Here is a 13,222-nt window from a genome sequence, read left to right as displayed (position 1 = left end):
AGGGAAATCACTGTGAAATAAAAACAAATCCAAACTTCAGTAAGGAGAGGCTTTACTAAAAGACTATTGTAATAAGGAGAACACTGTGTAATATCTGTAAGTGTCTCAAATCTCAGATAGCAAAGGATCTTTCTTGGATAGAGAGGAGTCACAAACCTAGAAAACAAAAAACAAAAAACAGGATCAGCATTGGGACGGAGAATGTTTTTCCTGAGATCAGCAGATGATGCATGGAAGGGGTTCTAAGGAGGAGTAGTTCTGCACTGTAATGAGGGACCAGGCTTCCATCAAAGTTCAGAGTCCTGTGGGGAGGGGAGAAGCTTAAGTAAAGTTTGATCAAGTCCAGTTAACAATCACTTTGTTTCAGTTGACTGATGGGGACAAACATTTCAGCTAATCACTGATAAGGCAGAAAATGGAAATTTGGAGGGTCTGTGTCTGGCCTTGTCCTCAGGTAAACAAGGGGGTTATTCTTCATGAGTTTTATCTAAGTCATGTAGGAATCTGGGATCTTTGCAGTAAGTCATTTTCTGGAACACAAGAGATAGAGGATTCCTTTAATGATTGAGTGTCACCAAACCAAACTTAGGTCTGCTCACCCATATGCCGTGAAGCCAGTCAACTGAGACTGGGCTGTGAGGAGCTTAGGGAAGTTAGTGCTCAAAACACAACTCCCTGATGAGCGTCAGGAAAGAATTTTTAAAAGGCAAGGTGAGGGAGGGGAGTTGGAGGGTATGCAATTGACAAGTGTGCAATTCATGATTGGCTGATGGTGAGGTAATAGGAAGGTATCACAGGGGTTAATATTATCAATCCTTAGGTTTCAGTAGGTCTGAGGACTATGTGCTCATGGCGATCAAGTAGTTAAAGTCTTCCATTTGGTGGGAGTTTCACAGTCTGTAAAACAACTCAGGAAATGTGCATCTGATACTGTTATCAGGTCCTTCAGACAGAAGCTAAAGCAGAGGGTGTGGGGAGGAATCTGTCCCAGGAAGGCCCCATAGGGTCCTGCTCTGTTGCAGCTATTTTCTAGGATTATGTGGCTCAAGTAAACTTCAAAATGATCATTACATAGGTGTCTTCTGTAAATACCCAGGTGAAAAATGATTAAAAATTAAAATATCCAAAAATATTACTGGTGTCCACAACCCTATTGGTTTTTGAGCCACAGTAAGTGCCAAGAGAGCAATGTTCCTATCTGGGAGAAGAAAACAGAAATTAATGTTTCCCTGGAGAAAATAAATGTCTCTACCTTGCACTGTCCCCACTGTGGTTTTATTCTTTTACCCAGGGAGCCTCCGATTCTCTTTACTCTCCACTACCTTATTATGGATTTTATAAGAACTAAAAATCATAATTAGCATAAAACATTGATACAGAGCCGGGTACACCATGAGCTTTCAATAACTGTTCTCTGTTTTTGCTTTTCCTGATTCTTGTTTTTGCTATGGCTGAACAAGGACTATTTTGTCACTGAGCATACAAGCCAAGCCTATGGCCTTATTTAATTCATGGGTATAGAAGGAAAACTATAGCTAAAGCTAGACAAATTTGATTATTAATTACTGGTCAGATTCTTCAGAAACATACTGCAAATCCTCTGTACATAAATCACAATTCAAAATGCCAAGGATAAAAGACAAATTCCTGTTTGTACACCCCTCCCCCCCAGTTTTCTGCAGTGGGAACTCTCAGGTGTAAATTATTTTCAAATTATACAATACAGCACCATGGACCATTATAATTCATTGTTTGCAAGTTGCTGGGCAGTAACAGGAAAACTTTTTATTAACACTATTGTACTATTACTTCCAGTAATCACCTCTAATTATGTCTCCAACTGAGACAATTAGTAAATAATTACAAATTTCTTTTCTCATGATTTCCATTGGTACTATTTCAATTCTGAGAAGCTGTTAACTTTGGCAGCTTATAAACAATTTCTCACTATTCCTCCCCTAAAAAAATAGTTTACTGCTTTCAGAGGCTTGCATATTAATGAACTGTTTGCAACACACAAGACTAAATTTCTAAAAGAAAAATCAAACTTAGTGAAACCACCAACACCACGGGGTGGTAACAAGTTATACCTGAATAAAGAAAGAAGCCTAAAATATTCCATAAATGTTTGTTTACATTCACAATAATTAAATTCATTAATTTGACAGGGTTATATTTAACTATTCACACAGCTGTTGGTATTTTTCTTGAGACAAAATTTTAAAAAGAAAAAAGCAAAAAAGACGTTTGCTCAACAGTCTGGCCTTGAGATACAGAGTCGTACTCTTATGTGTAATTTTAAATAACAATTTAATCTGTGGTCACAACACAATCACATCTCATCTGACAAAATTCCAGGACTGGGGTTTTCCTGATTTAAGAGCCTTTACAGACCCAGTGATTTACTTCTGACCTTAATTTCAGAAATCACTTGTCTTCACTTTAGAAAAACAGACTTTGAAACAATAAAAATATTAGATTCCATGGTTCACATAGGCAAAGATTCAAAAGTAGGTTCAAATTTAGCTGTCTAAAGTCAGTATTTTATAAACAGTTGCATACTAATCATCTTTTTGGAAGGAGAAGTAAATGAAGGAACCTTTGTTTTCTAAGTAGTGAGCAATCCAATATGCCAATTTTAATAAACCATGTACAGAAGATGTTGTCTAAGAAAAAGTTCTGCAGAGTGACCCAACACTGTAAGAGTATGCTATGAGTGCTAAAACCTGGAATCCATTCACTTATGTATTCTTTACTTTTTCTCATGTATTTATTCCAACAAATACTGTGTTTTACTGAATGCATCCTAAGTGTGGGCCCCTGCACCAGACACTGAAAAAAAGCGCTCATGTGAAAGTGTAAGTCAGTGTACACACACTTTCTCACAGCTACATTCAGATCCATAAGATAGTCTAGATACATTGACTTGGACAAAGCTATAATTTTAACAAATGTCAGAGTAAACCTAGTGACTCAGTCCTTACCTTCTCTCTTCTCTGCTGTTAAGAACAACACCCTAACAGGAAAGGGTAGATCAAACACTTTATAAAGGGAATTAAATCTGAAAAGGAAGTAAGTTATTGAAAGAACACTTAGTTATTGTATAGTGTCATGTCTGCAAAATTACCTGCCAATTCATGGCAAAAACTTGCAGGTGTGTTCCCAGAAATATGGGAAGCATGGAGAATGTTATCATCATAGGCAATACTTGTCCTAGGGTTTTGATTTACAATACTTTGCCTTCTCCACTGCATCATACTACTACATTCATTCAGTATTCTTTATTGTCTCAACAAACTTTTGTCACAAACACCACAAAACCGCTTTCAAACTGGTTGCACCAAAGCCACGATTAATTCAAAATTAAGGGATACCACTTGCGAGGTCTTAAATACGTTAATTATGGGTTACATTCAGAGGTATGTTGAAGCTAGTTCCTACTCACTCAAGCTATTGGATAGCTTGAAATGAGCCATGGTGGGAGTATTTACACTATAGAAATCAGTAAATTTTACAAATTAGAATGCTTATTTTAAAAGCTGGTTTATCAACACATTATTTGACATCTCTGATGAAAATGATCAAAACCAGTTTAAAAAAAATGCACTGCAGGGCAGCGACGGCGGTGGAAGCCGGCAGCGCTGCACATCAGCGGTCGCAAGGGACCCGGCGGGCGCGGCGGCCTGGGGCGCCCGGGGAGCTGAGCCCCGGCCCCAGTGCGCGCAGCCGGCGAGCCGCGCGGGAGGCAAATGAAGATGAAACGATGTCAGCCAACCTAGAATACCTTTCCTTGGGAATTCTGGTCTTTCAGGCCACCAGTTCGGTTCTAACGATGCGTTATTCTAGGGCTTTAAAAGAGGAGGGGCCTCGTTATCTATTCTGCTACCGATGTGCTTGTGCCGAACTTTTGAAGTTAAGGGCCCATATTTTGTTAGTCTACAGAGACAGCAAATGTAGTAGTCCAGGAGGACTGAATCGAATATTACATCACGAAATTCTTAGTAAACCAATGGAAACTCTTACCTAGTAATTTTGATGACAGGATGTGCTTTTGTACAGTGGCCCTCAGATTCTCAAGAGCTTGGTTCTAAGGAACTTCCCGCTGGTGCTCAAGTTTGTAGGCCTCATGGCAGTGCTCACAGCATGTTTTTCAAGTGGCTTTGCCGGGGTTTACTTTGAGGAAATCTTAAAAGAAACCAAACAATCAGTATGGATAACAAATATTCAACTTAGTTTCCTTGGGAGTATATTTGGATTAATGAGTGTATATATTCATGATGAAGAACAAGTATCAAAGAATGGTTTCCTTCAGGTATATAACTGGCTGACCTGAATAGATGTTAGTCTTCAGACACTGGGAGGCCTTGTAATAGCTCCTGTTATTAAGTATGTGGATAATATTTTAAAAGGATTTGCAACCCCTTTGTCCATAATTTTATCAACACTGATATCCTATTTTGGGCTACAAGATTTTGTGCCAACCAGTGTCTTTTCCCTTGGAGCCATCCTTGTAATAACAGCTACTTTCCTATATGGTTATGATCCCGAACCTGCAGGAAATCCCACTAAAGCATAGTCCCAATACTATCTTTGTCTGGTTTTTCACAATGGTGCCCTGGGAAGCTCAATGTTAATCTTGCGCAGAGGACTGCTACAGGTTCTAAGAAGAAATCATCATGTTGAACCTGATCTTATTGTTCAAATGGTTTGAAAATATCAACATTTAAGGATAAAATATATGTATATGTAACAAAATGCCTATTGCATCTAGAAATCAGAACTTGAAAGTATTTCCAGGGATTAGAATAATTATCAGAAGAAATTTGAAATCTGAGTTTTAAAACATTTTACTTTTTGATTGCTGCCGAAATACCCTATACACTCTTTGCAAGAGCACACAACAAATGTCAAATATCAATTTTTGCAAATTTCACATATTTAATCTTATTAAATGTCTTTTCTCTTACTCTTTCTGAACACATGTATCAAATCACATGGAATATTCAATGTTTGAAAATTATAATTACCTATAAAGCTGTGAAGAAATAGAAGTATGATTTGAAAAACATTTTCATGTATCTGAGATTTTTATACTTATACAAAAGATTACTAAACAAAGGATTGCTGTATGTTGGAAAAATTCAACTGCATATAAATTGATAAAGTAACATTCTGGGTCTGATCTATCAGAGGATAAAATTCATATTTAAATTTAATGTAAAGAAATATACACATTTCTCCATTTACATTTTAAGATGTTTTAGTGCTTCAAAAGTGCTGAAAGGAATCCTGTTGCTCCTTTGCTAGACAGTAGCCAATGACTTTCACACTAATTGAGTTTTGTCCTTAAACCCTTTATTGTGTTTCTTTTCTGTAAATCAGATAAATCCTTAATATTACTTTAAATTAAATTTTGGAGTGTGTTAATTTCCACTGAAGTTTTAAAATGTAATTTGAAGGGATTAAATAATCATTTAATAATTTAAAAAAAGTCTAATATCTCCATTTTGAGAATTTTGAATTATCAAAGCATATACTATACACATCTAGAACGTTTTAAAATGAATATTTTTCTCATTGATCTGTAAAAACTTCCTTTAATATACAACTCTTGACAAAACAACTACCAAAAAAATATTAGTACAGATGTCAGGGAATTGAGACCAAAATGACTTTTCTTGGAGGCATTCCAGATTGCCGTGATACTACGTTATTTTAAATGGAACTATAACTATAAATTCAAGGCTGCTCAGAAGAACTTTCTAGGTGTTTCATAAATGCAACATTCCCGGGAATACTCTGATCACATGTCTTGAAGAGGTAGCTGAATTCTGACCTCCCTTTCTGTGGCCCTACAAAAGCTGCCAGAAAGGAGCTTTAAAATAGTGGTTTCTTTTCAATTTTATCACTGAAATTGAGGTTGCAAATTACATGAGTTATTTAATAAATTCATTCAGGGAGAGAAAAGGTAGCAGAAATGATCAAATGAATTGGTGGGCACAAATACTTTCTAAAATTGGAATACAGGTTTATTTACTGATTAGAGACAAAATTACTTACTGTGTATGAAGTATTTTACTTTACTTTTTAAATTCATGCTTTATATATTTTAAGTCTCCTGTTCTAATAGTATAAAAACTGTAAAAATAAGTATTTTTATTTAGTTCTAATGGATTTTGTTAAAACAAAATTTGGCTCAAAAATACTATGTTACAAACTGTTGGGAACACTTGGCTAGTTAGGCCTGGCTTTGTTACTTTGCTGATGCAAACCTAGTCTGTAGGGACAGAGACCTAATCTATTCCATCTAGAGTTTTTAAAAGTGTTTAAAATTACAAAGTATTTTAAATTAATTTGCTGGTGATTCCAAATTGGCACCAAGCAAACTTTCTGGAACCCTGACTTAACAATTTTCAGTGACCACCTTTTAGAGTATGTGTTTAATAACTTTACCACATTTTGAGAATGGTGTTTTTAGACTGTAACAACATTCAGACTTACATTTTATTACCTGCTGCTAAGTGAAATTGAAATACTGCAAATGCATAGACTTTAAATATAAAGATTTGTGTTCGACTCACACTATTTAAGTATTAATTCCATAAGCATTCATAATTTTTCATTCAGGTTTAGCCTATCCCTATTTAAACACTTCAAAAAATAATACAAGGAAATTGTTGAACATGAGACATGTTAGTTATAGTAATAACATTCTCAGCTGCCCAAGATAACAATATTTTCAAGATTCCCAGTAAGTTTATAAAATGTAATCAAGAGTTCTAAGAAAGGGGGAAATCGTCTAAAGTATATTTTCTAAGTAAACTTTTATTATACAGGCATAATCTACATTTTGCTTTTCTAGTCAGTTTGAAAATGTTAGTGATTTGATTTGTAGTTTATAATTTTTAATTTATAAAGAAATAATCATATTTGAGAAGGTAGACCTATATCTTAGATCATGTCATATACACAGATAATGTCATTTTCTGTGTTTTGATGACCTCCAGAAGCTTTATTGTATCAGCCTTTTGTAATGATGACTCATTAATTATTTAAATTCTTACACTTTTTAAAGTTTACATGTTATCTCTCAACTACTTCACTCATTATAAAAATGTGCTAACTCATGGGGGAAGAGTACCAACTGATAGTTCTATAAAAATTAAGAATATGGTATTTTGGAAGAAAAGTTTAAAATGCAACATGTAGATGTTTCAATGCAGTAATATCAATTACTTAATAAGTGATTTTTATAGGTGTTATAGGCTACGTTCATGTGAAAAATGTAGTTTAGAGATGCAAAACTTAAGGGTTTACATCAATTTATATTGAATGTCACCATTTCAGAGAAGGAAAGGTAGTTTGATATTTAATCTATTTCGAAGGAGACAGAATCTGAGAGGAAACTGATTTTGTGCTCAGTAGATTTAGTGTAATACAGACTGTTCTTAAGAATTGATACATTTTTCCTACATATCAAATTATTAGACTTTTAAAATGTCATATATAGTGAGTTTTGTTTTGTTTTTAAAAACCAGGTTTAGCATCGCTCATTTTATTTACACTTTCATTGTTACAATATTTAATTATATATAAATATATACTCTATATAAGAAAAAGTTTATAAAAGTTATTTATGCTATATTGAAAATCATCTTAAGAATATCCTGGATATGTTGCATATTTGAGGTAATTACAGTACCAAAGAAAAAACACCTTTATCAGAATTTGGTCCTGTGTGCCTTGCTTTACCAAATACCTAACTTTTCTGGAGGATATTACCATAATTGACAACTATCGACACATAGGCAAAATTAGGATGTTTTGAGAATAATTGTAATTCAATTTTGTTGTTTCAACATTTGCTATTTAAATCCATTGTCTAACAGAATATTAAAATAGGTGTATTATTTAAAAAATGCACTGCAGAAAAAACAATTCCTAAAATTGATTAATTTTCATGAGGTTTTCTTTTTTGTTTTGTTTTGCTTTCAATATCAACAGTCTTTCTTTTCCAACTACTATAATTCTAAAAGATATCTTTATAGATTTCCTGGCTATTACAATAGACCTCTTAATTCTTGTAACTCTCTGGATTAATTATAGAATAAAATGTTTCTCAAAAGTTTATAAATGGACTAATTTTATGTCTGGCATCTTTTGTTCAATGCTACGCTATTGAGACTTGCTCATATTGTTGCATTAAACTAAATTTTACTCATTATCATTGTTGTATAACATATTCTATACTATACAACAATCCAGTTTTCAATCTATGTTGACTGACATTTGAACTGTATGCTGTTTGGTGCTATTATAACTGCACAAATACATGCATTTCTCTTGGATATAGCTAGGACTGAAATACATGAGTCAAAGGATATGCACACCTCCAACTTTAGCAAATATGCTATAGAGTTTTCCAAAAGTGCTACAGTGTTTTATATTCCCATCAGCAATGTGTGAGAATTGAGTTACCCCATGTGCTCATAAATATTTGACATGGCAGTCTTTTAAGTTTTATTCATTCTGGTGGATGTGTGGTGGATTCAAATTGTGACTCTAATTTGCATTTCTTGATGAGCAATGAGTACCTTTTCAATGTTCATTGATCATGTGGATTTGCTCATTTTTGAAGTTCCTCTTCAAGGTTTCTGGGGTTTCCTTGCCAGTTTTTCATCTGATTTGACTGTCTTTGTTATTGATTTATAGGAGTTCTTTGTATTTTTTAGAAATGAGTCCTTAATCAGATGTAAGTATTGAGTATGTATTCTAGCTTGTGGATTTGCCTTTTCAATCTCTTAGGGGAATCTTTTTACTAATGTAAATATATTAATTCCAATAATAGTCAGATTAGTGCTTTTCATGTCAAGTTTAAAAATAACAGATATAAAAGTTATATTGTACGTTTTACTATGTTTACATATAATTTCATCTAGAGTTTATATTTAAGTATGAGCTTGAAGTCAGATTTCCACCACCCCCTTTCACCATAGATATTTAATTGCTCCAGCACTATTGTTTGAATAAACAATCTTTTCCTATAACCCTAAAGTATTTACATTTTCATGGTTCAGATTTCCATATATATGGATCTGTTTCTAAAATCTTTATTCTAAATCATTGGTCTATTTTTCTATCCTTATACAAAAAGCATATGACTTAATATAGTTCATAATAAGTCTTGATATATGAAATAGTGTTTCTTCCATGTGTAGTCATCTTCATCAAGATTGTCTTCGTTATTATTAAACTTTCAGTTTACATATATATGTTACATATATGAGATATATATATATATATATCTCATATATATATCTATCTCATATATATATTAGAAATAGCTTGCCAACTTACACACACACAAACACCCCTGGGATTTTGAAAGGGATCACACTGACCCTATTATGTGTCCTTTTTTAATAATGTATTTGTAAGGTTTTGATATCAAGATTACAAAGATGTCATAAAACATCTTTGTAAGTATTCATTCCTATTTATTCTCTAGAAAACTTTTTGTAAGATTAATGGCATCACTTCTTTAACTGTTAGCAATGACCAAACATTTGGTATAAAACATCTGGGCATGGAATTTTCTTTTGAGGAAGGTTTTGAATAATGAGTAGAACTTAATTCATAGATCTAAGACGAATCTGATTTTCTCTTTCTTTTGTGGACAGACATGGTAAGTTGTATTTTTCTAGAATTTTGTTCTTTCCATCCATATATTTCTGTAAAATTTTTCACTTTACCCTTATAGTATTATCTTAACTCATATATTCCTATTTTCTTATCTTCATTATTTTCTTCCTCCTATTTTGGGTGGTTAATTTTCTGTTCTGTTTCTAACTTCTTGATATGGATGCTTAGATAATTGATTGTAATTTATAATATACAATTTAAGTGTATAAATTTCTCTCTAGGCATGGATTTAGCTATATCAGAAGTTTTCAGATGTGTTATTTTCATTATTATTCAGTTTAAAAATATTTTCTAATCTTCATCGTGGTTTCTTTATTGAACTATTTAAAAGTGTATTTCCTAATTTCCAAATATAAGAGAATTTTCTAGTTAACTTTTTAATTATTTCTAACATCATTCTGCTCCAAATATCAGCAAACATGTTTGGTATGATTTGAATCCTAATTCTGTTGACTGCCTTATGACCTTTTATACTTCAGTATATGTCCCATGTGCACTTAAAAAGAAAGTGTTGGAGAGCTTCATATACAGTGTTATATATAGTTAGGTAGGTCAAATTTGTAAATACGGTGTTCAGGTGTTCTACAGTCTTGGTGAATTTTTTTGTCTTATTGGTCTATTAGTTACTGTGAAAAAAATTACTGAAATCTTCTGGTACGAATGTGGAGTGGTATATTTCTCCTTGTATCACTTAATTTTTCCTTGTATTACTAATTTATTTTATTATTATAAACCTCATGAAAGAATGGCAACTGGAATATAATATGTGAACATCAAATAGGTTATAAAGTGTATCTCTTCATTTCAATCTCTTATCAATAAAGCATATTTATATACTTACTTACAACTTGAATGATATAGTGTGATGGACAGAAGTGACCGGTTCTCTCCTCCTACTTACTGGAGGCTCACAATTGTATTTAACAGACATTAAGTCAGAGATCTGTAAGCTAGAAGAGACTGAATTCAGGACCATTGCAGAGGGCTGGCACTGGTGAAGAGCAGGCAAGAGCTCAGACTGTTGTAACTCAGTTCACATACAGAAATTGTCATGGTACTGCCACTGACCTGTTGGTCATGTGTCAACTACAAGTAAAGTATCCAAGTGAAAATAATCAATTTCCTTAAGCTCCCACTGCAATACTGAAAATATAAATTGACAACAAAACTTTCACAATTCTTGGTCATGAAGGAATCCTCACACATCAAGTACAATTAATTAAGCTCCTCAAAGACAGGGACTATGCCTTATGGATTATTTTAGTCTTACCACTGAGTCTTTTAACTTGGACTTTGGTGACAGTTGATAAATATTTGTTGAAAGAAACCCTTGAACCTGCTTGAACAGAGAGTAAATAGTAATAAGTAACATTTCAGTGAGCCTAGAAACCCCTCACAACACAGGTAGGTATTCAAGGTTTCGGTAATCTTAAAAAATATCACATTTGCCCTAACAGAATACAAAAGCCACAAGACAGGAAATGCTACCTACACTAGGATTACCTCTACTATGACTATTAACGTCCTATGTCAGAGATGATAGCAAGAAAAGATTGTATTTTTCAGCCCTGGAAATTGGACCACCCAGCCTGAGCTAAATCTGGGAACCTTAATGATGCTTGCTTTCTCCTCCTCTTCTGCTAGTGTGCAAGCCTTATCATGGCTCCCTGCTGCTGCTCTTCAGAGGCAGCCTCAATGTTACTGAGTCCAAACTTCTTCTGCTTGCTGCATGGCAGGCCAATAAATTGGGAGATGATGTGTTGGGGCAAGGAAAGCGACTTTATTTGAACAGCCAGCAGACAGAGAGAATGACCAACTAATGTCCTGGAGAACCATCCTGCTCCAGTCAGAATACAGGCTTCTTTTATACAAAAAAAAAAAAAAAAAAAAAAAAAAAAACAAAACAACAAGGGAGGAGGTGTGTTTCATTGTTGCAAACTTTTTCCTGCAGGAATTCTTTGTTCCTGCAGCTGTCCATGTGGGTCAGGGCATGGTGTCCCTGTAAACCTCCAACAAAACAAAGGTTATTTTCTATTTGGCAACTTGCTGTCTCTACAGAAGTGCTGACATTCTTAAAGGTCAGAGCCCCCAGAACAGGCTCTCCTGTACATTTCAGGCTAAAGGCAACACTGTTTTACACAAGGTGCAGAGCTAACAAGGCTAAGCCTGGAAAACTGCACAGTGGTTAAAGCGACAGGAACAGATCCAATACAGAGTCAGATTTGTTCTCCTGTATTACTTTTATTCTCCATAGTGACTAATGAAATTTCAAAGAAATAGAGATATATTTAACTTAGAGCCCCATGGATTAGTCTCCATTGCAGTGTATTTTCAGAGATAATAATTTTTAAAGTAATGTGCCCTTTAAACAGCATGGTTGGTTGGTCGTGTAACATCAATCCTCAAGAAGACAGTACAGTCTAAACACAAATGAGTTCCAGAATTCAGTTGCAGTGTACTTGTGCACTAGGCTGTTTACGTGAAACTTGTGAGATAGGCACATCTTACACTCCCATCTTCTGCTTCTGTCCTTTCCTCTTCCCTTCCTCTACTTTCCTCCTTCCCCTCTCTCTTCCCCTGTACCACTCTCCCTCCTCTCTGCATACTAAATTCTGAAACACCTGCTTTTTCACCCATCCCAACTCCTAATCCCCAATATAAACTACCCTCTGCTTCTTGACCTTGCTCCTTCCTTTATTAAAGGTAATTTGAAATAAAAAATTTAAAACTACCTATTGCATTCTTTTCTTCCTTTTTTCAAGTAACATTTATGTTTTAACAATGATTTCTATTTGAATAAATCCAGAATGGAAAATGCCTTTAATCTAGTAAGATATGGTTTTAAAAAAAAACCCAAACCAAAAAATACCCTGCAGATAATGCTATAGTGACAAGATTGAGCTTTTGTATGCTAGAGAGAGAGGAGAAATGTATTTATCAAATTGCTATACACTAAGGAAATGAGTGGAGATAATAAATCCAAGTTGTTCTGTTTATACCATCCCAGCCGTCTGTGTGACAGACCTCTATGGTATGATTTCCTCAGAAAGGCATGAAATCTCATGAAGTCAGCTTTCAATCAGATAATATCTTATTGTGTGTATGGAGCTGTATCCCACCCAACAGATGCTTTTGAATCTTGGCACCATATATTTACGTCTTTGGACAAACTTCTAGTGCTGCCCAACTACAGAGACATGGAATCTGGCTTTCTTATACTAGGGCAATGACTTACACTGGAAAACTTGCTTTTGAAGCTGAGTTGTTGCAAAGTAATATTCAGGTCCCTCTTGCCTCTCTGCTGTGAGTCAAGAGCAATACAAAGCTAATAGAGCCTTAGGACTCCACTGATTCACAAGATTCTCAAGGGTGAATCATCGTCCTTGCCTTCTTTCACTCAAATCCCTTGTAGTAATACACCCATTATTTCCATCTTCACTATCTCTATACCAAGCATCATTTTTTCTCTCCTTTGGTCTATTTTAATGTCACCAACTGACCACCTGCTGTTTGCCCTTAC

At 34.5% G+C, this 13,222-nt stretch overlaps 1 long non-coding RNA gene and 1 pseudogene across 1 annotated transcript in view; both read left to right on the top strand.

Annotated features, from left to right (window-relative positions):
• LOC116661102 overlaps nucleotides 1-13,222 on the top strand; it is a 122,759-nt gene that overhangs the window by 38,059 nt on the left and 71,478 nt on the right. The gene's annotated exons all lie outside the window — the stretch shown is intronic.
• On the top strand, nucleotides 3,640-4,659 carry LOC102505270 (annotated as a pseudogene).

This window comes from Camelus ferus, chromosome 33, assembly GCF_009834535.1.
Source record: "Camelus ferus isolate YT-003-E chromosome 33, BCGSAC_Cfer_1.0, whole genome shotgun sequence".
Classification (NCBI taxonomy): Eukaryota; Metazoa; Chordata; class Mammalia; order Artiodactyla; family Camelidae; genus Camelus; species Camelus ferus.
The sequence above is the reverse complement of the archived record's forward strand: the minus strand, read 5'-3'. Positions and strand labels throughout refer to the sequence as shown.